Here is a 24299-nt window from a genome sequence, read left to right as displayed (position 1 = left end):
GCCCGTCACAGTATTCAAAGTCCCTCTCATGGAGAATACAAACTGTCCCTTGCCATGTAATGCATAGAGGAAGCACAGAGATAACTTGAGCAGTGCTCAGGGGCTTTGATCTTTGAAAGGAGGGAATCCTACACCAGGCTTGGGGTGGCCCTGTTGAAGCCGACAAATAGAAGAAAAGAGTCACTATCTAAATGGCTGGTTGTTGGAAACGAAGTGATCAGATTTTAACAGGGCAGTGTGTTCCCACCCTGGACTACTGGGCCCAGAAGTGCAGAGAGCATTCTCACCTGCCCGAGAGACACTCACCTCTTGCTGAGGGAGCACTTGACAAGACAGGGCAAAACTTTTCCCAAAGCTGAGCACAAGGTGGGTATCAAGTGGCCCGAAGGAGGGCCGTTCCTGACATCTCCATCCTGGAGGGGGATTTGCTGCTCATTGCATCTCAGAGCAACTGACACGGAGTGGAACATGTTCTAGATTTCAAGTTGTACCTGGGTTGTCTCAGGAAGTAAGGGCTCCAGAAAGGAAGCTCACACAGGTCTCTGGGAAACCGACATCTCGTCTGTATCTTAATTAGGGATTAAATCCGTACAATCATTGCACGGAACATGGTAAAATGATTAAAAAAAAGTGATTTCAGATTAAGGGTTTCTAAGAACCCATTGTATTATTTTTGCAACTTTCTGCAGGTTTGTAATTTTTCTTAATTTTAAAAAAGTTTGGGTGCCTGGGTGGCTCAGTTGGTTAAGCAACTGCCTTTGGCTCAGGTCATGATCCTGGAGTCCTGGGATTGAGTCCTGCATCGGGCTCCCTGCTCAGCAGGGAGTCTGCTTCTCCCTCTGACCCTCCCCCCTCTCATGTGCTCTCTCTCTCTCATTCTCTCTCTCAAATAAATGAATAAAATCTTTAAAAAAATAAAAACAAAAATAAAAAGTTTAAAATCAAAGGAGAGCAAGTAAAATGAATAAGGGGAAACACTTAATAAAGTTTTCTTTTTCTAGAACAGTGTGCATAACAGTGTCTATGTTAGAGACCCTCTACATATACAGATGTGGAGAAAGTGACTCTGTGGATATGCGTGATTGTAACTGTCCAGAAAATCTGTGGACAGTCACATAGGAATCCAAAAATAGTAGCTGCTTCCGGGTAAGGAAATTCATGAATGAGATGATAGGCACTGAAGGAGACTGAATTCTCTGTAGACCTTTTGTCACCTTTTGAATTTCAGACCATCTTCATCCATTTAACTGTCTTATCTACTTAAAGATAATAAAGAAGAAAACAAATCACCTAGTCACAAAACACTGGCTCAAGAAATTAGGTAGTGCTCTCTCTCTAGAACTTCTGTACTGCAAAATCCTTGCTGATCTTTTCTGACTCATGCTCCATGTCTAAACCCAAAGGTCGCCTCCCCACTGAAGCTTCTCCTGATTTCCTCTATCAGAATCAACCCCTCTGTGCTGCCATGGAAGCCTAGACTTGTCTAGAAGGAACTATGCACCATGGTTATTTGTCAGCCAGCTGGGCTCCATCACAAGAAGGGAGGTCCTTCGAAGGCATGGCTAGTTTCACTGTTGTATCCCCAGATACATGTGCATTTGGCCCACTGTTTTATTTCCAGTACCTAATCCGATGGCTAAAACAAGAACAGTTCTCAAGAGATGGCTGATAAGTGAACAGATCCAGGGCTCTCTTTGCCTCTCCCAATGTGTTACCTCTCGCTCAGTGTACACATTCAGCTGCATTCTAATGCATTAGCCAGAAGCCGCTAGGTCTCCTTTATAACCCAAGTGGATATTTAGGACATGGCCATACCAAAAGAATTATAATATAATTGCCCTCCAACTTTGTGAAGACTGGAAGGCAAGCTACAAAAGAACTGGAAGAGTCTGTGCTCAGGAGGAGAGACCTTGGCTCTACCCATTGTAAAGCACGTGTCCCTTAGCAAGTTGATTTTAACCTCTCTGAACCTCAGGGTGCTCATCTATAAAAGAATCACGAAGACTTCACGTACCACTCAAAGTTCTGGTGATGTCCAACAGGATTGTGGATGTAAAGCACGTAGCCCAGTGCCTGCCCATGGGTGTGCTCGTTAAGTATCAGCTCTCACCGTTATTATCAGGAGTGGCCTCTGCATTTTGTTCATCATTAGTTAAAGCAAGATGAAAGATCCACAACTGTGGTTGAAGTGTTTCCCTTCGGTATTGATGTGGGCAAAGATAGGACCCTCGTGCTGCCTGGCCCATGAGAGCTTCCTATAATTCTTAGCTGACTGCAGGACTGACAGTCACATCCTACACACCAAAGATCTGCAAAGGAGTCAGCGAGTGGACTGAGTGTCTGCTTTTTTATCCAAGTGACAGATACTTGGCCTCCTTCTCCACAGTGGCCTACATCCCGAAATAGGAAATGTGCATTCACAGACAGACCCAGCAGGTACAGGGGGTTGGAAGGCGGGCTGCCAACATTTCAAACTGTCAGGGACAAAGCAGAGCCTGGTGGATACTTCAGCACAGGTGAGCTGCCTCCCCCCTCCCCCACCAAGCAGCTTTTTGGGGATTGATTTTTATGCAACTGAAAGATAATTGGGTGACCTATGACCACTAGCCCCTGCTGATGATCACTCAGGAGGATCTCCATGTGTGGAAGCTTTTCTTGAACATAAGGGCAAATAACTTTTCACTTGAAGACATTCCTATCTGTGCCCAAGTGCCCTACTATAAAAGCCCAGTGAGGTAGCAGGGCTGAGAAGCCCTAACCTGTGGCTAATCCCCAGGTAAGTCCTCCCCTGCGCTGAGGGACACAAGTGAAACATGTGTCAGGGATGAAGCTCAAGTGGATCTCCCTGGAGGTCAGCCCGAGAGCTGATCTTGCAAGCCCAAACCACTTCCCTACCATTTGTTAAAAGCCTTTCTCTTTCTTTATCCCTCTCTCTACCCCATCTCTCTTTTTCCTTCCTGCCTGGATTTTGAGCACTTTATACAGAACAACTTGGCTGTCAGCTCCTCGAGGAAAAGGGAAGTGCCCTTTTGACTCTGGCTGTGTGCACAGCACACCACAGGTTCTTTCAAGAAACGCTGCCTTTGCAACACCTGGGTGGCTCCGTTGGTTAAGCGTCTGCATTCAGCTCAGATCATGATCCCAGGGTCCTGGCATCGAGCCCCATGTCAGGCTCTCTGCTCAGCGGGGAGCCTGCTTCTCCCTCTCCTTCTGCCTGCCGCTCTCCCTGCTTGTGCTCGTTTTCTCTCTCTTTCTCGTGCTCTTTCTGTCAAATAAATAAATAAAATCTTAAAAAGGAAAGAAAGAAAGAAAGAAAAAAGAAAAAGAAACACTACTCTTGTGAACTGATGGGGCAATCAAGAATCTGAGTCTGGAGCCTAAGTTGTTGGTTAATTTTGTTTTGTTTTTCCAAAACCTTACAGTATAATCATGAATAAGTCTTTCCTTTCTTTAAGGAAAAAAAAATCCTCTCTGTAAAACAAGAATCTTTGCCAGAAAGAGAAAACGGCCATTCTGTCTGCTTTTTAATGTTACGAGCATTAGAATAGTTTACCTTCCTCTCCTTGGAAAAAAGCTATGCAGAACTCTTCTAAATAAGCGTTCTTAATTTCTAAGTAGAAAAAAAACTAGCATGTTTCCTAGAAGATAAATTAAATTCAAGTGCTTTCTATTTAGCTTCTGACTCTGCTTCATTGATACCTCATTCTAATTGTCCCTAGTATCTAGAAAAATGGGAAATGTCAGTTACATGTTCTATTGAAGAATTCACAGAGCCAATGAAATGAAGAGACCCATTTGGCTTGGCAGCAATGAGATGATCATCACTCTCAGACATGTCTACAGGAGGGCTACGTCTCATCTGCTGAGCCAGGCTTTGGAGCAAATGAGTGCAAAATATGCTAATTTGAGGGGAGCCAGTCGTACACTCCAGATCTTATGGGTGCCTCTGCAGGGAAGTGCCGCTCTGCTCCCTCATCAGCTTATTCCCGTAACAAACACGGACCAGAGCATGGCAGAAACAGTTTAAGGAGTTCCCCAAATTGAAATTTTGTCCTCAAACAGTGCACATTCACACATGAGTGTATAACACCTAGAAAATCACCAAAGGTTTACAAGTCTAGTCACAGGGATGACCATTTTTTGTCACAAAAGCTTGCGTGGGATTCAGGGGAAAAGTCCCACCTCCTAGGCTGGAACTGGTTGGTTGTTTTTTGGTCCATAACAGAGCAGATTTATTCAGGGGTAAGAGAAAAGAGGGGCGTGGTAAAATCCATTAGCTCTAGCTAAAATCAGACTTCTCAAAGATAAAAATTTCCAAGGACAAAAATTATGCCAATATGGCCATAGGCGAGTTACTTATCCTTTCCAAGACTCGATTTTCTTATTTAGCAAATCTTGGACATTTATAGTACCCACTGCATTAGGTTTTTGCAAGGATTCGTGGGAGACGATGTCTTTAAATATCTTATTTGCCTGACGTGTACTAAGCACTAGATACCTGTTAACTGTCATTATTATGACTTTTCTCTGTCGTAATATTAGCTCGCCTTCCTCATATTCTATTCAAAGTATTCTTAAAGTCTCTATTCATATGTTTAATAAATATTTATTGAGAATCTACTTTGGGCCAGATACAGTGGTTGCAACTAGGAACACAGTGCTCCCCAAATAAGTCCTGCTCTCAAGAACCTCCAGGTCCAGCCGGGAAGATAGGTAATTAAACAGATAATTACAGCCCACTGTCAAAATCACAGTAAATGGTATAATATCAGACTACTAAAGTATTGTCTAGGAGACACCCAGAGCTCAGTCTTCAGGGATTGAAGAGAAATCCTTAGAGATAGTGAGTTCCAAGCTAAGATATAAAGTGAGCAAGAGTTGGCTTGTGAAGAGAGAGAGAGAGAGATCATGGGGCTTTGGGAAAGTGACAGGTATGCCCTACAGTAGATCCCACAGTGGATGTGTCTAGTAAGGGCTGAGTGTGCAAAGAGAATGACTGAGAGATGAGTCTAGACAGCAAAACAGTGGCCCTATCCCTGAAGGGGTCCTAGAGACTTACTAAGGAATCAGATCTCTGACACTGAAAAGATTAAGTAGGAAAGTAACATAATACCTGGACGCAGGGACATTGCTCAGTATTTGTATGGAAGATGTATCATGCTGGAGATGAAGTAACCCCAGAGGCAAAATGACCTGTCAGGCAGCAATTGCAGTAACTCTGGAGAAAGAGGACCAGGCTCATGTTTGGAGGATGGCAGTGGGGAGAGAGAGAAATAAAAAAATATCTCAGAGATAATCAGAGTAGCACCAGTAGGAATCAACAGGAATAAATTGCTCTTGGAGGTAAGGGATTGAGAGGCATATGGTACCCCTCCCATGTTTCTGATCTGGGTGAGTTTTGATGCTACCCTGAAATATGACACACAGGACAAAGTGAAGGTTGAGAGGAGAAAACCATGACTTGTATTTGGCCTCTGAATTTAAGACACCTGGTGGACATCCTCATGGAGATGAGCCATAGACATAAGGATAGATGGATTGAGAACCCTAAAATGTAGGGAGTCATGCCAATAGAATTAATTCTTATATTTCTATCTGGATATTTGGATGTCCTATAAAAACAGCTCTAGTTGCTGCTGAGAAGATAGGACGTAAATGGATTCATAAAATCCTAAAACTTAAGAACTGTTAATGACCCTAGGTCCAACTACCCTGTGGTTCAGAAAAGAGCTCATTAATCTCAGGGCACAGGGACAGTGAATGGCAGAGCTGGGCCTGGGAGCTGAAATCAGCCTTTTGGCTTATCTTGTGGTCTGCCTTTTGAGGTCTAAAAGGTTCAGCCTCCTGGCCATGGGATATAAGCCACCTTGTTCATATTTATAGAATTCTCTTCAAAAGAAGGAAAGGAGGAAGAAGCAACATGGCAATTGTCTTAGTCTGTCTAGCTGAGTCTTTGCTAAAGAATCCCTTTTAGTTCCTTCTTTCTACTCCGAACCTTCTATAGTCATCCCTCCCCCGACCAAAAAAAAAAAAAAAAAAAACAACAACAACAACAACAACAAAAACGATCATCCTTGTACTAGTATGTATCAGGTGTTCAATAAAGAGAACCCAAGAACAACAGTGAATAATCACATTCCTCAAAGCCTAAGTAGGCCAACTTCCCTCTAAGATTCTGCTTTCGATTTGGTGCAGATTCAAACAAAGGCAGGTTGGAGGGAGGGGCCTGCTGGGCGTCACTTCCATCTCCACATTCATAGTACAGTAAAGTAGCTCCATCTTACCTTCTTCACCCATTGGATACTTGCTGCCAATTTCTATAACACACTCCACCCATCTGATTGGTCGCTCAACAAATGACAACCGGAACGAGTGTCACAGGGCCACTGAGCCGAAAATACAGTGATTTCTGCAAAAAGTGAAAGGATCATTATTAACCTAGAGGTGACATGAATCAATAAAATGACACAGTCCTAGATACTGGGCACACACAGTTGCGTAAATAGACTTTTTCCTTAGAGGAGAATAGTCCAAGTGTGGAGAGAGAGATGTAAACAAATTCTCACACTTGTGTGAAAAGTGGGAAAAAATTTGCCATGGGTTTAGAGCTACCAAAAGGTGATGTGACTCACTATATGTGCTTTTGGTATTTTGACAAAAAGATAAGAGCAGCCATCCATCCAACTTCTTACACCATGCTACGGACATCACATCCATTTGTTCCAGCACTAGCAACAAACCTGTAGGGGCGATATCAACTCTTGGAGCCAGTTTCTGAGAGAACACACATTCTATCTGAGTCCAAAGTAGGTACCGTCCCTCCGCAAGGGACAAGCACTGTTCTGGTGCTGCTGGAGCCTCGTGGAGTGACAGTCTCAAGGGCAAAGAGAGACAGGGGTGGCAGCGGTGGTAGGAGATGTCATCCCTACCCCAGCGGAGCTGAGCCCTGGGCTGACAGAGCCGCAATTCTTCATCAAGACTACGTTTCTCTCCGCCCCCTCCCGCACTACAGCACACTCTGATTTCTGTGTGGGGGCTGTGTTCTGCCTGGATTCTGGTCTGATTCATCTTCATATCTCCCAAAGTGTTTAACACATTTCCTAGCCCAGAGCAGCTGTTCAATGTATATCTGTTCAGTGAATGAAGAGAGGAATACAGAGTGTCTGAACAGCTGTTGTCTTCAAAAACTGAGGCACTGAACCAAGGAAGGCGGTGGCTGGCATAGCCGTAACACAATGGCATAAAGTCTTTCTTGAATGTCCTTCATCTCTAGGGCTTCTACCTTCTAGGATCAACCCAGGCAGCATTAAGAAGTGAAACAGCTCTGGGGCACCTGGGTAGCTCAGTCATTTAGGTGTCCAACTCTTGGTTTCGGCTCAAGTCATGATCTCAGGGTCATGAGACTGAGTCCCGTGTCAGGCTCTGCACTCAGTGTGGAGTCTGCTTGGGATTCTTTCCCCTTCCCCGTCCCTCTCCCTCTGCTCCTTCCCCTCCTTGCTTTCTCTCTCTCTCTCTAAAATAAATAAAATATTTAAAAGAAAGAAGTGAAACAGCTTCTTATTTGACTTTATTATGCTTCCTTTTTGTTTCCAAATATACTTTTCCTTATCTCATCTTGGTTCCATCCAACAGCTATTCCTCACATACCACAACTTCCCCAAACAACAGCAACAACAACAAGCAAAAACCCTTCTTGATGAAGGGCTGAAATAAATTATAAATCTCAAATGTGTCCATAGCATCTTGATTTGGTGACTGAAGCAAGAACAAGAAAATTTCCTATTGTGTGCTATTCCCAGGATGTTGAGGACAGAACAGCAATGGGGTTATTCCTAGATGAACATGGAGTCAGAGAAAAAGCCACATGGATAATTCATAGAACACATAATTGATGAAGAACCCCACTTTGTTGTTTTTTTTTAAGATTTTATTTATTTATTTGATAGAGACACAGCGAGAGAGGGAACACAAGCAGGGGAAGTGGGAAAGGGAGAAGCAGGCTTCCCGCTGAGCAGGGAGCCCGATGTGGGGCTCGATCCCAGGACCCTGGGATCATGACCCGAGCCAAAGACAGACACCTAATGACTGAGCCACCCAGGTGCCCCAAGAACCCCACTTTGCAACCACATTACATGTTGAGCTAGTCTCCAAAAATGCCCCCCTCTCAAATGAACCATACCCCCAGATAGCCATGCTCCAGGACCCCTTCTATGTGAATCTGAGATGTCCTTGGGTCACCAATGAAACATAGCAAAGGAACACTAAGATTTCAGAAGCTGAGTCATAAGAAACCTTATAGCCTGTCTTGTGCTCTTGGAAAACTTCATCTGGGAGAAGTCAGCTGTCATGTCAAGTCTGAATACTCTAGACCCGCATGCTGTGAGGAAGCTCCAGCTAGCCATGTGGAGAAGCTGCATGGATAGAGAGAGAGATGCCCAGCCATACCTAGCTATTCTAGGCACCCAAGCTGAGGTGCCAGATGGTGAGCAAAGATGCCATCTTGGACATCCAACTCAGTCAAACCTTCATGTGACCAGCCATCTGACAACACAGCGTGAGAGACCCCAAGTAAAAACCACCCAGATGACTTCACTAAACTCAACTATAAAAAGTAATAGTGAATTGTTATAAGCTGCTAAATTGGGGACAATATGTTACTCAGCAGGGGACAACTAGTACACCATAAATGGAACAGACATTGCCACAGGCCTCACCAATGCATATCACCACTCTGGTTGTCATGAGCCCATCTGGGTATCTACCCCCACTATTCAAAGGGTAAGACTCCTGCCCAAGGTGTGCAGCCAATAACACCCAAGGTGGGATCCGAATTCAGCAGTGCAGACGTGATAGCCTGAGCTCCTGGATCCCAGGATCCAGTCAGTTAATAATACAGCTGAATCTGTAGCCATTGTGCTTTCAAAAGTTTACTTCTCAAATCCATGAAAACTAATTGAACTTCCACTTTGCCTCGCATCGTTTACCTCCCTGAAAACTATCCCCTATAAAACTCCTTTCACCAAAAGCCTGCACAGACAATTAAGAGCTTTGGAAGGAAAGCAAAAATAGCTGGGTGAATTGTCTATGAATTCCGATGACAAACATTCGAGAGAGAAGGGATGTAGGTTCTATGGAAAATGTTGATATACAACCGCACCATGCTTCTTAGGAAAGAAAACAATGACAGAAGAAATCTTAGCTGTTGGGGCACCTGGGTGGCTCAGTTGTTAAGCGTCTGCCTTCGGCTCAGGTCACGATCCCAGGGTCCTGGGATCGAGTTCCCCATCAGGCTCCCTGCTCTGCAGGAAGCCTGCTTCTCCCTCTCCCACTCACCCTGCTTGTGTTCCCTCTCTCACTGTGTCTCTCTCTGTCAAATAAATAAATAAAATCTTAAAAAAAAAAAAAAGAAATCTTAGCTGTTTCTGTACTTTCAGCAGAGTTAATGGGAAGAGAGTTTGTTGGGTCTGAGAGGCCTGTGCGTGTATGTTGCTTGTCTTCTCTTTCCGCATTGGAGTTCCTGCTTGGAATGTTCGTGTTCCCTCTTTTCCTGTCATGACTCCGCAAGACCTGGAATCTCGTGTTCCCTTCTGAGCCATGGAAATCCAGCCTAGCACTGTGGCATCTACCCCTACCTACTCTCAGAGTGTCTCCCCTTCCTTTCTCAAGGCCTGCATGCCATGACTGGCCCGCTCCCCATACAGGGTCACTGCCTTCTCCCAGGTCCATCCAGGGCTGTGCTCAGCCACCAGCAGTACTGAGCCTCCTAGGGGTATAGACATATCAAGCCATATATGACTGTAGAGAGATTGAGAAATCAGGAAAAAGAACACTGAGAAGCAGCATGGAGAAATCCTTAGTGAGCCTACAAAAAGCAAGGAGAAAAGCCAGGGTAAGGATGGGGGTATGATTGTGGCAGATATCTCCTGCTGAGCTCTGAGTGTTCAGAAGGCTCAGTACATGGAAGTCCGTAGGCTTCCCTTTGACCCACGAGTCACACTGCTGTCCCTCTCTGAGGATCTCTGCTCCAAATCAAATGCCTTGGCTTATCGATCTACATGTATGGGTCCTTTTCAAGAATGTGGACTCAGCCAGCCCAGGCATGGGCTAGGATCACTGTTAAGAGTACAAGGGCAACAAAAACAACAATATGTAGTTCTAGGGTTGGGGGAGGGTACGGGCTGAAAGTATACATACATTTGGGTTAAAACAGTCCCCACCTCACTGACTCCATCAACACGATGTCAACACGATCCTGGGACACTTACGGTGTATGCAGTGCCGGTGCAGGTAGGGCACGGGGGTGGCAGGTGAAAAGGGAAAGAGTTGTCACTAAGCGGAGCAGGGGAGCCCAAATATAGAGACAGCTCCATTTTACAGACGAAGAAATCGGCTAAGCCGTAAGTGCCCAGTGCTTAGAGCAGGGAAGCAGCTTGACTGGACTGGATCACCAACAATCCATTCCTCTCCTGCCAGATTTAAGAACCCACAATGAAACCTATGTCCTGGGGTAAATCATACCTACCCCTCTAGTACATCACCCCGGAAAACTTCTACTTTTTGCTAAAACAGTGCAACAGGGAATTTCCAGTACTTTGGTAGGGGGCTGACTGAAACAAACTATGATTAAATAGATGACTATTAAATAAACAAATGAAACACCAGGCTTCTGAGACCGCTGTGTTTTGGCAAAGAAGTCAAGCAAAGGCCATATGATTTTCTCTTGTAATGGAAAGACCAAGTCGTTTTGCTGATGTCGCTGTGTCTTCTTGCTCCTTGGGCGGGAGAAGGGGCAGCAGGGAGGCAGCTGACTGCGGGCACCGTGTAACAGGGGCTTCTTCCTATGGTACATGAACGTGTTCCTGACATTGCTGAAGGGATGAATACACTCAATTAATAATCATCATTGGGTGTTTCTCTTTCCTGTTATCGCCAAAGTTCCAAAACCATATGGTGAAACATATTTTGTAAGATAGGTTTATAGAGTTTGAATTTTTTGGAAAAAAAAAAGCAGGGATGACGCCCCATGTCTGACCGTAATTACAAGAAAACATCCGAAAAGACATCCTGGGCTCCAAATGGATTTGACACAGTGGCCCTTTAAATCAAACTCTTAACATGATTATCTTTATTTCTCTTTAGCAGTTTTTCTAAGTAAGCCATGCCTTTAGAGGCACCTAATACAAAGTGACAACCTTCCCCGTTTTCCAAAGCACCGATGGACTGGCGTAGAGAGAGTCCATTGTCACCATGGTAATTACCGCACAATACCTGGCGGCCAATGGACAGTCAGGAGGCTCAGGCAGCGGCTGAATCCGGCATTGTCCGGGCCCGATAAAAAGATTAGAAGCCCTGAAAAGCCGGGGAGCGGGATCTCACAGCTCTCTCGCTGGGCCCTGAAAGGCCCATTGTGCTACCACCATAAATTCTGGGTTCTCCGAGCACTTGACAACTGAAGCCGGGGACAATAGAATTCTTGTGTCCAACAAAACACTCCTTGTCCAATGCCAGTCTTATCAGCCGCATTTACAAATGTCTTTCGTTGTACCCAAATAATTCCCTATTAGAAGGACTATTGGGAGCAGAACTAAATAAATATTCACAGCCTTTGTAATATCGTTGGGAAATGAATAAACAAACAGTCATCTAGCATATGAGCAAGCCTCCTGCTACTCTACATTTTATCTCTATTTCTTGCCCAAATGATGTCGGTCGTTTTCGATTTCTCTTCGTTAACATATCAACAGCTGTGATGCTAGAAACTCGTTTTATTGGCCACCTACTATATACCCCCCATATACATTTGCCTTGGTGCTTCTACATGCAATTTTCTTTTCACTGGTCTTGCCAACAGCCCGGGGCGGGGGGGGGGGGGGGGCTTGTTTTATTTGGTTCCTACCTCCTAAAAGAGAAAGGATTGCAATGTCAGAGAAGTTAAATAACTTACCCAACGTACCAAAGCTAATTAATAGTAAAATAAGAACTCCAACCTAGATTTTCCTGACTCCTAAGGCTCTGCCTTCCCGCTATGCCTTGGTGGTTTCTCTACTGAATAAAAAAGGAATAAAACATCAGAATAAGGGGAAAATCTAAGCACATCCACCATAAAAGTCACAAATATACATGGAGTCTGTTTATGTACTGTTATAGAACCTGAGAACACGTAGAAGAGAAGGAAAAGAAAGAAGCTTTCTTCAAGAGAGTATATTTTATTTTTGCCCTAGAATGCCAGCAATTTTACATTTTAACCTTTTGAGGGGAGGGAGAAGTGGCAAGCAAATAAAAATGAATACAACCCAGCTTCAGGAAGGTTTCAGGGATGTCTGTATGGTCAACTGGTAAAGTTTTAGAAAGAATCGCTGGGATAAACAAAGCAAGCAGAGCACATGCAATCACAAAAGCTCAGAACAACATTCATGTCTCCTCCTGCAGTTTATTTTATTTTGCTTATCTGTCTCCTTGTTGTGAATGAACAAGTATCTCAGCATTTGACAGTAATGCACATGGCAAAACAGAAACTCCTTTCCTGATGGAAGCACTTCCTAGAGGACAACAATCTTTACATTAAAGAAATATGACAATATTAAAACACTAAGTGGTTCCCTGTCAGGTCAGGAGATGTCTACCCTGGTTAACACAGCTTATGCATTTCTCCCCGGTCTGACCCCAGCCTCACCTCCTGCCCAAGTAAGGCCTGCTATACTCCGATCCCAGCAGGCTGTGCACCTCTGTTCCTCTAAATTTCTCCCCCAAGGAGAGCTCTTTTTTATTGTGTCTGTTGCCCCTTCCAATGTTGCATCCAAGGAAACATTAAGCTTCTTGAAGACAGAAAGATGAGATGTAATATCTTATGCTCATTTTTGTCTGGCCTGGGTCAGTACCAGGCTAACCCTCTACAGAGCTCGGCTTATTGGACACATAGATGAATGGTACTAATTAAATGAAGAACAACCATAAAACTGTATTTTAAAAATTTTAACACATGAAAATCTACCCTTTTTATCTACTTGATGTTAAAGCACAGGTATAATTTCTAATTTTTTTTTTTTTAAGGACTGTAATGATGTCCTCACTTGGCCCAAATTCTGCAGCCTAGCTAAAAGCTGTTTTGATTTGTTTTCTAAAATAGTTAAAATCGATACCTAAAAATAGGCTATCATTTTGCAAACAATTGGCTATTAACAAGACTGGGTAACCAACAGGTACTTCCTGACTGACTGACGGCAAATCCATGGGTTTGTGTAAGAACTGAGTTTGAAAAATGTGATCGATATTTCCCAAATACTTCAGATGCCAAGTGAAGCATTTAATCATCTTTGAGGATTTAAGGGTATGGTTATAGTCATGTACACATGATGTGAACTATTTCAGCTCTTCTATATCCCCGGGAGCCAGGTGTTATGTAGACACAACTTAATCCAAGCAGGCAAAGATGATTTCTAACGTTTATTGAGAGTTTGTCACTGGGCTAAGTGTGTGTGTGTGTAAAACAATATTATACATCAGGTACTATGATTTTATTTCATAAGTAGGAAATTGATGATAAAAAAAAAGGTGAAGTAAAGCTGCCCTCATTCACCGAGCTATAAAGCAGTGAGGCCAGGATTTGGACACATGGAGTTTAAACCATAGCAATTCATCCAACGTCCATACTCAACTGCTCTCAGCAGACATAAACTAGGGCACTAATTTAGGGAAGTAGTCCAGTGATTTTTTTTTTAAGTGACCAGTGACTACATCACTTTACCAGACTACTGAACTATCCAGAGAGAGAGAGAGAGAAAGACAGAGAGCAGCCCCTGACGAGGGCCCTCCAAAGAAATGATGAACAGTATATAACCCAAAGCCTGAGACTTTATATTGAACAGTTTATCAAATTTGGGGAACTTCCATACAACCAAGGAATCAACTCATTTGCAAAACACCATATTCATAGTCAAAGAAGTATACACACACACACACACACACACGAGTTTTTGCTGTGTGCTGGAAGTAGTCACCGTCTGCTCTCACCTCTCAAAGTCAGAAAAGCAAGCCGCACTGTCCATAGCAATGCAAATGATTTATGATATAATAGGAGAGCATTCCCTCTGGGGCCATTATGCTTGGAAAAAAACAAAACAAGTTTTCTCAAAATTAAGTGGGGCCATCCTTTTGCAATGTAAAATTAAGCTAAGAAAAAAAAATGCCATTTTTTTATTTACCTCTTCTGAGACAATGATTCTGAAGATATAAACTGTACACATTGATAACGTTCATAAGCATCACAAAGGAAAAAGCATGTATGTTTTCTTGCCCATTACATATCCATTGTTACAAAGGTGCATGCTAGGTGCTCCCAGGTAGCTTTGGAACAATTGAGCTGGTGAATGAAGAATTGTGTCCCTGATCCTGAGGTCTCACCTATTTGCGAGCGCACTGAAGGTCCACAGTGGGTGGTGCCTTATACTTTTCTTCAGGTACAAATTTGAATTTGGCCACAGAGGGGCTGACACGAGCCAGCGAGCAAGTCTAGCAGGCACTGTGCATCCTCATTGCACCTCATTAAGTACAGTGGATTCATTCAGGGGCGGCAGGGGAAGTGGGCCATCAAAATGATTCAGTTTTAGTTTGCTGCACTTTATCGGTGGCATAAAATTCTTCACTTGTATGCACAAATTTTGACATTCTTAAAGATCTGGGGGAAATCCACATGCCAATATCAAGAATTTAGCATCCCCTTAGAAAGCTTTATCTAGGCTGCTCCCCCAAAATTCACCTCCCAGACTCATAGATGCACACACATCCTCGAAGTTTCATTTCTTTCCTTCTTTTGCTTTCGTCTTTTTTAAAATACTCAAATAATTACAAATAAAGTCTGCTTTTACTAATCCCATTGATAAGAACCAAGTAATAAAGACAAAAACAGCATTATGAACAGCTTTGAAGACTTGGGTCATCTTCCCAGACTGGGTTTGGGTCAATGGTGTGGAAGTGACAGGCAAATATCCTGTTAATAGTACTCGAATCAGAGGCTCTGGGACATCTGCCATTGCACCATCCACTTATTAAATCTCTTATCTTATGACTTCATCCAGGAAAACCAGGCTGGATTTTGAAGCAGGTTTACTTTATACCTTCTTGGCTTTGATATCCGTGGTTGTCTGATACTGTAAGAGTGTAAAGTTACACACATACACACACACACACACACACTATTCACTTGTTGGTTGCTCATCTCTGGAAATAGTTAAAATACATTTCTTATCTGGCAACTTACAAAATGAATCTTGACATCAGGTACTGGGGTGGATTTGATGGTCACTAAGTTTCTTTCCTGTTCTGAGTCTACAGAATTCTATAATCGGAATAATCAGTTCCCTCGCTGAAAGCAGCCCGCCATCCTCCTGCAGAACTCTGACCACACCCAGGGGAACACTGAGCTAGAAGGATCTCTAGGTACTATTCCCTCTCTAATGGTCTTTCATGGGCCCAACCTGATGCCATGATGAAGACCATCTTTACGGGGACACTTCATGTGCAGAAGACCATGAGGACACCAGGGGTCTCCCTGTAGCTTGCTGGGGTGGTGATAAGCAGCTACAGCTAGGTTTCATAGTCCTTGACAAGATGGTCTGGTCACCTCGAAGAAAGCCAGAACACCCTGTCTGGGGGCCAAACCAAGTGGTTACATCAGCAAGCAAACAGAGGGAGAGAAAGCAAGGGAGTTAGACAGATGAAGGGAAGCGGAGCTTCTGCTAGGGGGTGGGATTCAGGTCTGGCAGGCCCGTTCCCATTAGGGGTTCCACTACTCACCAGTTCCATAACTTAGGACTCTTACCTATAAAATGGACATTCTTTGGGCACACGAGATAATGCGCACAAATTATCTTATTGTTTCTGGCACTAATTTACTGTTCATTAAATATTATTAGCATCATCATTATTAAAGAATTTATCAGTTTTCTGTTATAAGGACTCGATATAAAGAAATATTAAAGAAATAAGTGCAATGTCTGACACAATAGGAGCCCCACAAATCACTGTGATTATTTTTGGCATTAAATGACAATGAGCCAGGACATAGGCAATTCTCTTTCAATCCAGATCTTAACAAAGAGAAAGTCTCCATTTGTAGTAATTCCCGAACAAACCTCTCTTTTTAGAAAAGGTAGTCTCAGGTTCAGAAAAGACTCAATTATATTGTTTCTTTTAATTATATCAATTTGGGGGCTACTCTCCATTTATCACAACAGGTACTAGTTTACCATCATCAATGATAGTAGTATGATCTTCAAAAATATTTAAGAAAACCAGAAATGAGTCAAAAGAAAATATTAAGTAAATAACTGTGTGGGTGGTTCCCCAATATTTTGGAGACAACCAGGAATGACTTAATGATGATTTTACAGATGGAGAGACCGAGGCCCTGAGTGGGAAGTGGGTGAAGAGGAGAGCCCACGCGGACGCTGCCTCTGGCAGCCCGTGTCTGCAGCATCCTCACCCATACCTCGTGCCGGAGCAGGTGTGGTCAGGACTGTGAGGAAAGATTATCGTCCTCTTCCAGGGGCAGAAATGAAATTCAAAGGAAGTGACAAAAGTCAGTCCAGACCAGACCTGGTGACGGAGGTGGGGGCACAGTCTAGTAGCTCTCTAGGAATCTAGGTCTTCGTGGAGAAGAAACTAGGTTGAAAACTCAGAGGCACAGAATCTACCTCTGTACCTCTCCCTGTAATTCATGGCACTCATTTTACAAATAGCCAGTTTTATCCCAAAGGAAGTTTAAGGCTGCCTGCAAAGATGTAGGCACTACAGAAATGTATAGCGCTGCTTTACATAATAAAAGTGAGAAAAGGAGAAATGACAGCACAGTATCACAACCTGAATGAAGGTTCATAGGCAGAGCTCAGGCAGAGAGGTCGTGTACCTGTCAGGCTGTGTCACACAAAGGGACCAGGATGCACAACCAGGCACAGGAACTCAGAGCCCATGAAGACAAAACTGGTCTTCAGCTCCATCACAGCCATTCCAGAGACTGATGCTAGACAGTTTTTTATCCCATTGTCCCCCCCCAACCCAGATTACCCAACCCTGCCTTAGGCAGTGAACAACATCCTTAGTGTAAACATAATAGAACTAGAATATTTCACAGCTTACAGCAGCACCAGCACAGCAAGGACCCTCAGAGTCTCCAGCAGGTGAGGGAAGGAGGTGGGGGAGGGTGAAGGCAGCATATTTCTCCCAGGAGGACATGGGAGCCAGCCCATCCTCCACACACTGCTCTGTGCTCCAGGTTTCAAAACACTGAAGGGCTTCTGAGTCTGGCCTCCTCTGCTTTTAACAATAACCAAGCCTTGCTTTGTTCTGGGTCCTGTGCTCAAATGGCCATATTCTCTGTTTGAAAGTGGAGAAACCTGAGACACAGAGGATGGGTAACATACCCCAGTCACCCTGCTTGTCAGGGTGCAAACCCAGGTACTCCCGACTGTACTCTGACTTCTGTCCCTCGTCATCACCTGCCTTTCCCCCAGGGCAGGCCCCTCATTAGGGAGCCAGCAGGCCTTCAGCCTCACTTGGAGCAGCCACTTCCCAGAAATGACCATTTTTGCTCAATTTACCACGTTGCCCCACTCTTCCTGACTTTTCACTCCTATTTTTTGCCTTTGCACAGAATACATGTTCTCCTTCTCTTCTTCATAAGTGTTCCTTGTCCTTTAAGGCCCTGGCCACGTTATTTCCTCCTGATAATCCACCTTCCTTTTCCAACATCTCACACACACACACACACACACACACACACACACACACACACACACTCTCTTTCTCTCTCTCTCTCTCAACTCACCACGGCATCATCTCTATCAACCACTCATCCTGTCAATCAATGTTTCTTGCGCATCTACTATGTGCCAGATACTGGTTAAGACACTAGAGTAGCAGACAGATGGGGTTGCTATTCTTGCAGAGCATTCATCCAGTGGTAGAGTTAGAAAACAAACAGAAAAATAAACAGTCAACAATTAGTGATACAGGACACAGGAAATTTATAAAGGTTAATAAAACAGAGACTGGATCATGACTTTTTCCTCAGTCAGCACTCTCAGGCCTAGCTCAGAGCTGATGCTCAGTGTTTGATTAGATGAGAGGCAACACCTACAGCTTACAATCTTCATCAGTCATTCAGGCCTCAAGGCCTCAGACACCTTGTTGTTCTAGGGAATCACCTTCCCAGCCATTTGTTTGCCACCCTATCCCTGTGAGCTGGTGAAAAGCAGAAACTCTGTCTTCACACTGGTTATAGATCCTACAGTACCTACTACATAATCATCTGCATTTACTCCAAACCATAACCACAGAGACCCAGACTTGAAATTTGAGGGACATCACAAATCATAAGACTGAGCTTTTCTGGGTACCCCAGAGGCTACGGCAGGGGCAATGGTAGGTAAGAGGGCAGTATGGGGAGGTTCTAGTACCCCACCTTCTTCCTAGTTTCTTCTATTCAATCCACAGCTATGTTTTATCCACTTTATACATATTAGGGTTTGGGGTCCAATTTTATTTACAAAAATCTGAATGAAATCCATGGAATCAAGGGAGGAAAAATAGAACTAAAGAATCTAAGAGTTAAACCGCTCCTTTGAATTCTTATAGAACCTCCTTGTGAACAGATGTGCACATTAAGATGTGGACAGATGTATACAACTACAGACAGAGAGCTAGACAGTGACAGAACACACAAGTGAAGCGAAGGGATTATATATGAGGGCTGGGGGTACAAAAGTGTGGAGAAAGGAGGATAGTAGATCAGTAGTGAGATGTGTCGTCAAGGGAGGCAGAGATCTTCCCAGCCCACTGATCTATCACTGGAACTCTGCCTTCTTGGAGATCTGACCATGCATTCATTTATTCTTCCTCTCACTTACCCAACTGTGACATGTAGAGAATTTCTATGTGCCAGTCTCTTTGCAGAGAGCAATGTGTGGAATTGGGGGCCATGTTAAGATAAAACAGAGGGAGGAGGGAGGGAGGGAGGAAGGGAGAAGGGAAGGAGGGAAGGAAGGAAGGAAGGGAGGGAGGGAGGAAGGAAAGGAGGGAGGGAGGGAGGGAGGAAGGGAGGGAGGGAGGGAGGGAGGAAGGGAGGGAGGGAGGGAGGAAGGAAGGAAGGAAGGGAGGGAGGGAGGGAGGAAGGGAGGGAGGGAGGGAGGGAGGAAGGAAGGAAAGGAGGGAGGGAGGGAGGAAGGAAGGGAGGAAGGAAGGGAGGGAGGGAGGGAGGAAGGAAGGAAGGGAGGGAGGGAGGGAGGAAGGGAGGGAGGGAGAGGGAGGGAGGGAAGAAGGGAGGGAGGGAGGGAGGGAGGAAGGGAGGGAGGGAGGAGGAAGGAAGGAAGGGAGGGAGGGAGGGAGGGAGGGAGGGAGGGAGGAAGGGAGGGAGGGAGGGAGGAAGGGAGGAAGGGAGGGAGGGAGGGAGGAAGGAAGGAAGGGAGGGAGGGAGGGAGGGAGGGAGGAAGGGAGGAAGGGAGGGAGGGAGGGAGGAAGGGAGGAAGGGAGAAGGAAGGAAGGAGGGAGGGAGGGAGGAAGGAAGGGAGGGAGGGAGGGAGGGAGGAAGGGAGGAAGGGAGAAGGAAGGAAAGGATGGATATAAGTGCGAGGTAAAGCAGCCAGGTGAGCAGGAGGTCCTGAAACGTCCTGCCTCCGCTGTCTTCCCCAGCACACGGGGTCTGGCAGCTGATCTAAAGCGAATGAAGAGTTACAAAGGATGTAAGTGGGTGAGGAAAATGAAGAGAGCTCCCCAAATAAGATGTGATTAAAGAGCAGGCAAGGAGAGATGACAGCACAGTTGGATCCATGAGACTGCCTATTTTTAGTGGCCTCAAGAAGATTCTCTCCAGTGACCTTGCCAAATTATGATGCAAGCAGAGTTAATGAAAGCTCTCTCAGCCTTCTCTTCCAAGTCGGCTCTTACCAGCAGCCTCCTGCCGACTCCACTCCTACAACACGGGTGATCTCATTAAAGGACTGATCCTAACAGGTTTGACCTGCAAGTGAGCACACGGATTCACCTCCACAGTTCTCTGCCTTTCCTGTTGTTTGTTCCCAAGGAAATTTAAAAGACCAGGTTCGCTTTCCTTTGCACTCACATTTGTACTCTTTTTGTTGTTCTGCCTTCCGGTTCAACACCACCCAGTTTCAGAAATGAGGAAAATGCTTCTCGCAATTAGGGAAGAGGCTTGCTTTGTAAATCATCCTAATTATTTAAATTACAAAAAAATAGAAAAGTAACCAAAAAGTTATGATATTAATTCCAGGTTTCTCTATGTGCATATCTCAAACATTCTTTTTTCATTAGGGAAATAGGGCCCTAGAGCTGTGGGAAACGGACTCCTATGGAGTAACTGACTTAAGCACAGGGCCTTCTAGGTATGGCCAATCTCTTATGATCCCACTCTGCTTCACCCAAATTCCCAGTAGGAATAATATCCTTCTATTCCTGTAAAGTCAAAAGTGCCTTGTTGTAATAGGAAAATGTGTAAGACTGGACATGCCCTGCATGGGATAGCAGTTCTTTCCCAAAGTCACAATTATGTGAATTGTAAAGCAATGTGGAAAAATATGTTGGAACATTTCAACGTCGTTCATTAGGAAAGAAAATCTTTATTCCAATTACAATAATGTAAAAATGTTCCCAAGTTAAGTACTCAAAGGGAGGAGAAAAATGAGGACTATGAGTCAGAGTGAATGAACCGTGGATGATTTTTCCCCTTTCCTCTTCCTCATTGCTTACATAATTTTTTTTAAATTATCTGTCCTGGACACAAATTTTTACTTTCATAAATTCTCATCATGCAACTGGAAGTGTCTCTTTTGCAGGGTAAATACCTGAGTCAGCCACACACCCAACATGAACCCGTGCTGTGTAACTGAGTGCCTTCATCACTTTCCTGTACAGCCTAACAAACCCCCCACCTCAGAAAACAAAAACCCCAAAACAAAACAAAAAAGCAAACACTAAAAAACTACTCTACTTCAAGATGCAAAAGAACCAGTTAATTTATTCCAAAATCGAAACAGGAAAACAGTTTACGATACTAAATGACTGAATCATTGAAGTGCCAACTGAAATATTGATACCATCAATTTGATTCTAAAATACCCACTGGTGCGGGAGAATCCAAGAAGGGAGGTCAGCAACTACCAAACAGGTAACATGAGATGGTTATCCCTGGAGGCCCCCTTTGTCTCTTCCAGTTCCTTCATCCAAGACATACCCACTGACCACCTGTAGTCACCTGGGGCGGTGCTGAGGATTAGAAGCGCAGTGATGAACAAAGCTAGACCCTTGCCCTTAATGAGCTTACATCATCACCTAATTTTGGCTGCTCTTACTTCTAGCCTGGATAGAGTTACACAGGAGATCTCTTGAGATTTGCCATCTAGCCCAGAATAAATTTTCCAGGAACAAGATAATGGGCTATAAATAACACAACTGGCCTTCACATCAGGGGTGCTGAGTTCAAGCCCAGGCTCTTACACTGGGACCATGGGCAAATCTCTCAGCCATTCATAGCCTCAGTTCCCCTATTGCAACAATCAGGAAGCGAGTAAGCTGAATGTCTTAGAAAGCTCAAAGTTCCATTATTCTAGGGGGCAACAGGCTCATTTGTACTCAGCGTTTTCATAGACTTCAAACTAAGCTATAAACAGAGACTTTAAGCAGGAATATAGTGTATATTTGAAAGGTGCTAAGAGAGAATCTTATAAGAGATTCTCATCACAAGAGAAAAAAATATGTAACTATGGGAGGCGATTGATGTTAACTAAACTGATGGTGGTGATTATTTCACAAAATACATGTATATCATGTCATTGTTATATGTCAATTATATCTCAGTAAAACTGGGGCAGGGGGAAACTAAGCCAGAAACCGGAAAGCATGGAAAGAACATAGGGCACTCTCCTACCTACACAAGCTAACACCTACCCAGAAGGAAGCAAGGAGTTGTGATAATAATCTCTTCCTTAAAACCTCCTTAAAGTCTGACAATCCTGGGTTCAAATCCTGCCTCTCCTTTGTAATTAAATATATGTCAGGGTGCCTGGGTGGCTCAGTCAGTTAAGCGTCTGACTATTGATCTCAGCTCAGGTCTTAATCTCAAGGTCGTGAGTTCAAGCCTTGTGCTGGGCTCCACACTGGCTGTGGAGCCTACTTAAAATATATATATATTAAATGTATGTCTTAGAGCAAGTGACTCAACTCTACAAGGATCAGTTTCCTCATCTGAAAAGTGACATCTGTGAAACCTAACTCACAGGATGGTCAAGAGGATATATGCAAGGCACTGTGTGCCACTCCAAACACACAGAGGGTGCTCAAAACATTTCAGCCAAACTAAAATGATTAGTTAACAAGAATAGTGTATACTGGAAGGCCCTGCCAAACCTGAATCTTGTTCACTTTTCTGTTTCCAGCACCTGGCATAGGTCAGTCACATAGAAGGTGCTTAGTAAAATAAATAAATGTTAACACTGATTAACTCATACTGATTAGAAGCTCTGATTGGCAATTATGTACATATGATTAATTAAAAGTGAGAACACAGATCGGTTATTACTTTATAAATACAGCTTGTTTGGGGGGAGTATCTTTCAAAATGCAAGGTAAAATGATGATGAAAAGGTCAGGGACTCTGCAACATGCCAACAAAACCAACCTCCCACGTGGCCTCTGAGATCAGCAGAGGCAAAACCAGATGCCTGAGTCATGGCCCAGCAATGCTGCAGCAGGGACCAGTTGGAAGCATGTGCTGTCCCAGTAACTGTCCCAACTGAGCTCTTCATTCATTGAACAAGCAGTTCAAAAGGTCCTTTGAGTAACTTCGTGGTGCCCTTTGGCAGAAGAGAGGCAAACAGAGCTGACACCGAGAGCAGAAGATGTGAGAACCCAGGCTCCAGAGAAAATGCCCCAAGGAGAAAATAAAAGGGGATCAATTCAGGGAAACCAGCAAGCCCATTAACTATTCCATGCAAAGCCACAGGACTGTTGTCCGAAAGCAAAGTCCCAACAGAGCAACAGAAAACGTCAGCGTTCATTTAGGGAACTGTCACACACACACACACACACACACACACACACACACACACACACACACACACACACACACACATGCATCTACATGCACACACACTCAGTCCAAGGAGGTAGAAATGACTCTAAAATAACAGAGTCCACTTTGAATCCCAGTGAACTGTTACAATCTATTTATTATGATGAGCAAGGGGTACTGTCGTGGTTCTCTGTAACTAGGTCAGGCACCAATTGGTAGTCAACTCCACAGACCTGGAAGATTTAATGAGGAGAGGATGAGACAAAGGCGGAAGATGGAAATAGTGCCCCAAGCACGTGTCCCCAGCCTCCACAATCTGGCAGCGGGGCCCAGTCCACGCTCTTTCTCTCAGATAGACCAGAACAAACTTTCAGAAATTCTTAAGATAGGCTCAGCGGTCCATGCCAAGCTGCTGAGCCATGGCTCTGGCAGCAGCAACCGAGCCAGAATTAAAAGCAGCCCCTGGATCGGCTGGAGATGGACCTGAGTGCAAGTGCAGGAATAGCAAACATGCACCTGGGAATGGAGCGCTACGGTCCAGGCAAGACAGAAATAAAACAGCACCGCCGGACCTAAAGCTGTGTCCACAAAAGCACATTGCCAGGATCTCTGTGTCACCATCCTCGTCTTTTGTCTGGGCTGGGCGGTGTCGCTGGCACCTCCACTCAGGCTGGTAGATGGAGAGGCCAGGCTGGTTAAATCCAGTACCTGCTCACTCTGTTGAGCTGTTGGCCGCCTCCAGTCTCCCTTGAGAGGCAGGATCCAGGGTGACAACAGGCCATCTCCAAAAGTCTGCTTTCTTCTTTGATCTTAGGGCATCTCCTGGGAGGACACCAGACGCTATGGGGGGAGGGGGGTGGCCGTGAGAGGGTGCAGCCCTGCTTTGTTCTGGACAGCCCGGAGCAGTGGCCTCCCAGGACAGCCAGAGGGGTGGCCCGCTCCCTAGCAATCCTGGCAGCCCTGTGAATGAGCCACTGTGGTGAGACACACACCCACTGCTAATGAGTCCCACACAGACGCCAACCCGAGGGGTAAGTGCGGGGACTGCTGAACAGCAGACCGAGGAGCCAAAGCGAAGACAGGGACAGGGCGGGACCCACGTCGCCCACCTGCGCTCACAGGTGTTCCCAGCACAGCAGCGAGGATCCTGAGATGTGTGTCTTCCCTAGAACTAAAAGCCTCTTCTCCCTTCCCCTCCTGGCCCACTTCAAAAGAAAATGGT

General features: G+C 44.7%; 1 protein-coding gene across 2 annotated transcripts in view; it reads right to left on the bottom strand.

The window, feature by feature from the left end:
* The window catches only part of CDH11 (cadherin 11), a 146176-nt gene that overhangs the window by 75469 nt on the left and 46408 nt on the right, over nt 1-24299 (bottom strand). For both annotated transcript variants that reach the window (XM_027619395.2, XM_027619394.2), the window contains exon 2: nt 6285-6409. The gene's annotated coding sequence lies outside the window, so the exon portion shown is untranslated. The remainder of the gene's footprint in view (nt 1-6284; nt 6410-24299) is intronic.

This window comes from Zalophus californianus, chromosome 17 (genome assembly GCF_009762305.2).
Source record: "Zalophus californianus isolate mZalCal1 chromosome 17, mZalCal1.pri.v2, whole genome shotgun sequence".
Classification (NCBI taxonomy): domain Eukaryota; kingdom Metazoa; phylum Chordata; class Mammalia; order Carnivora; family Otariidae; genus Zalophus; species Zalophus californianus.
Note: the sequence above shows the minus strand (reverse complement) of the source record. Positions and strands in the feature narration are given on the sequence as shown.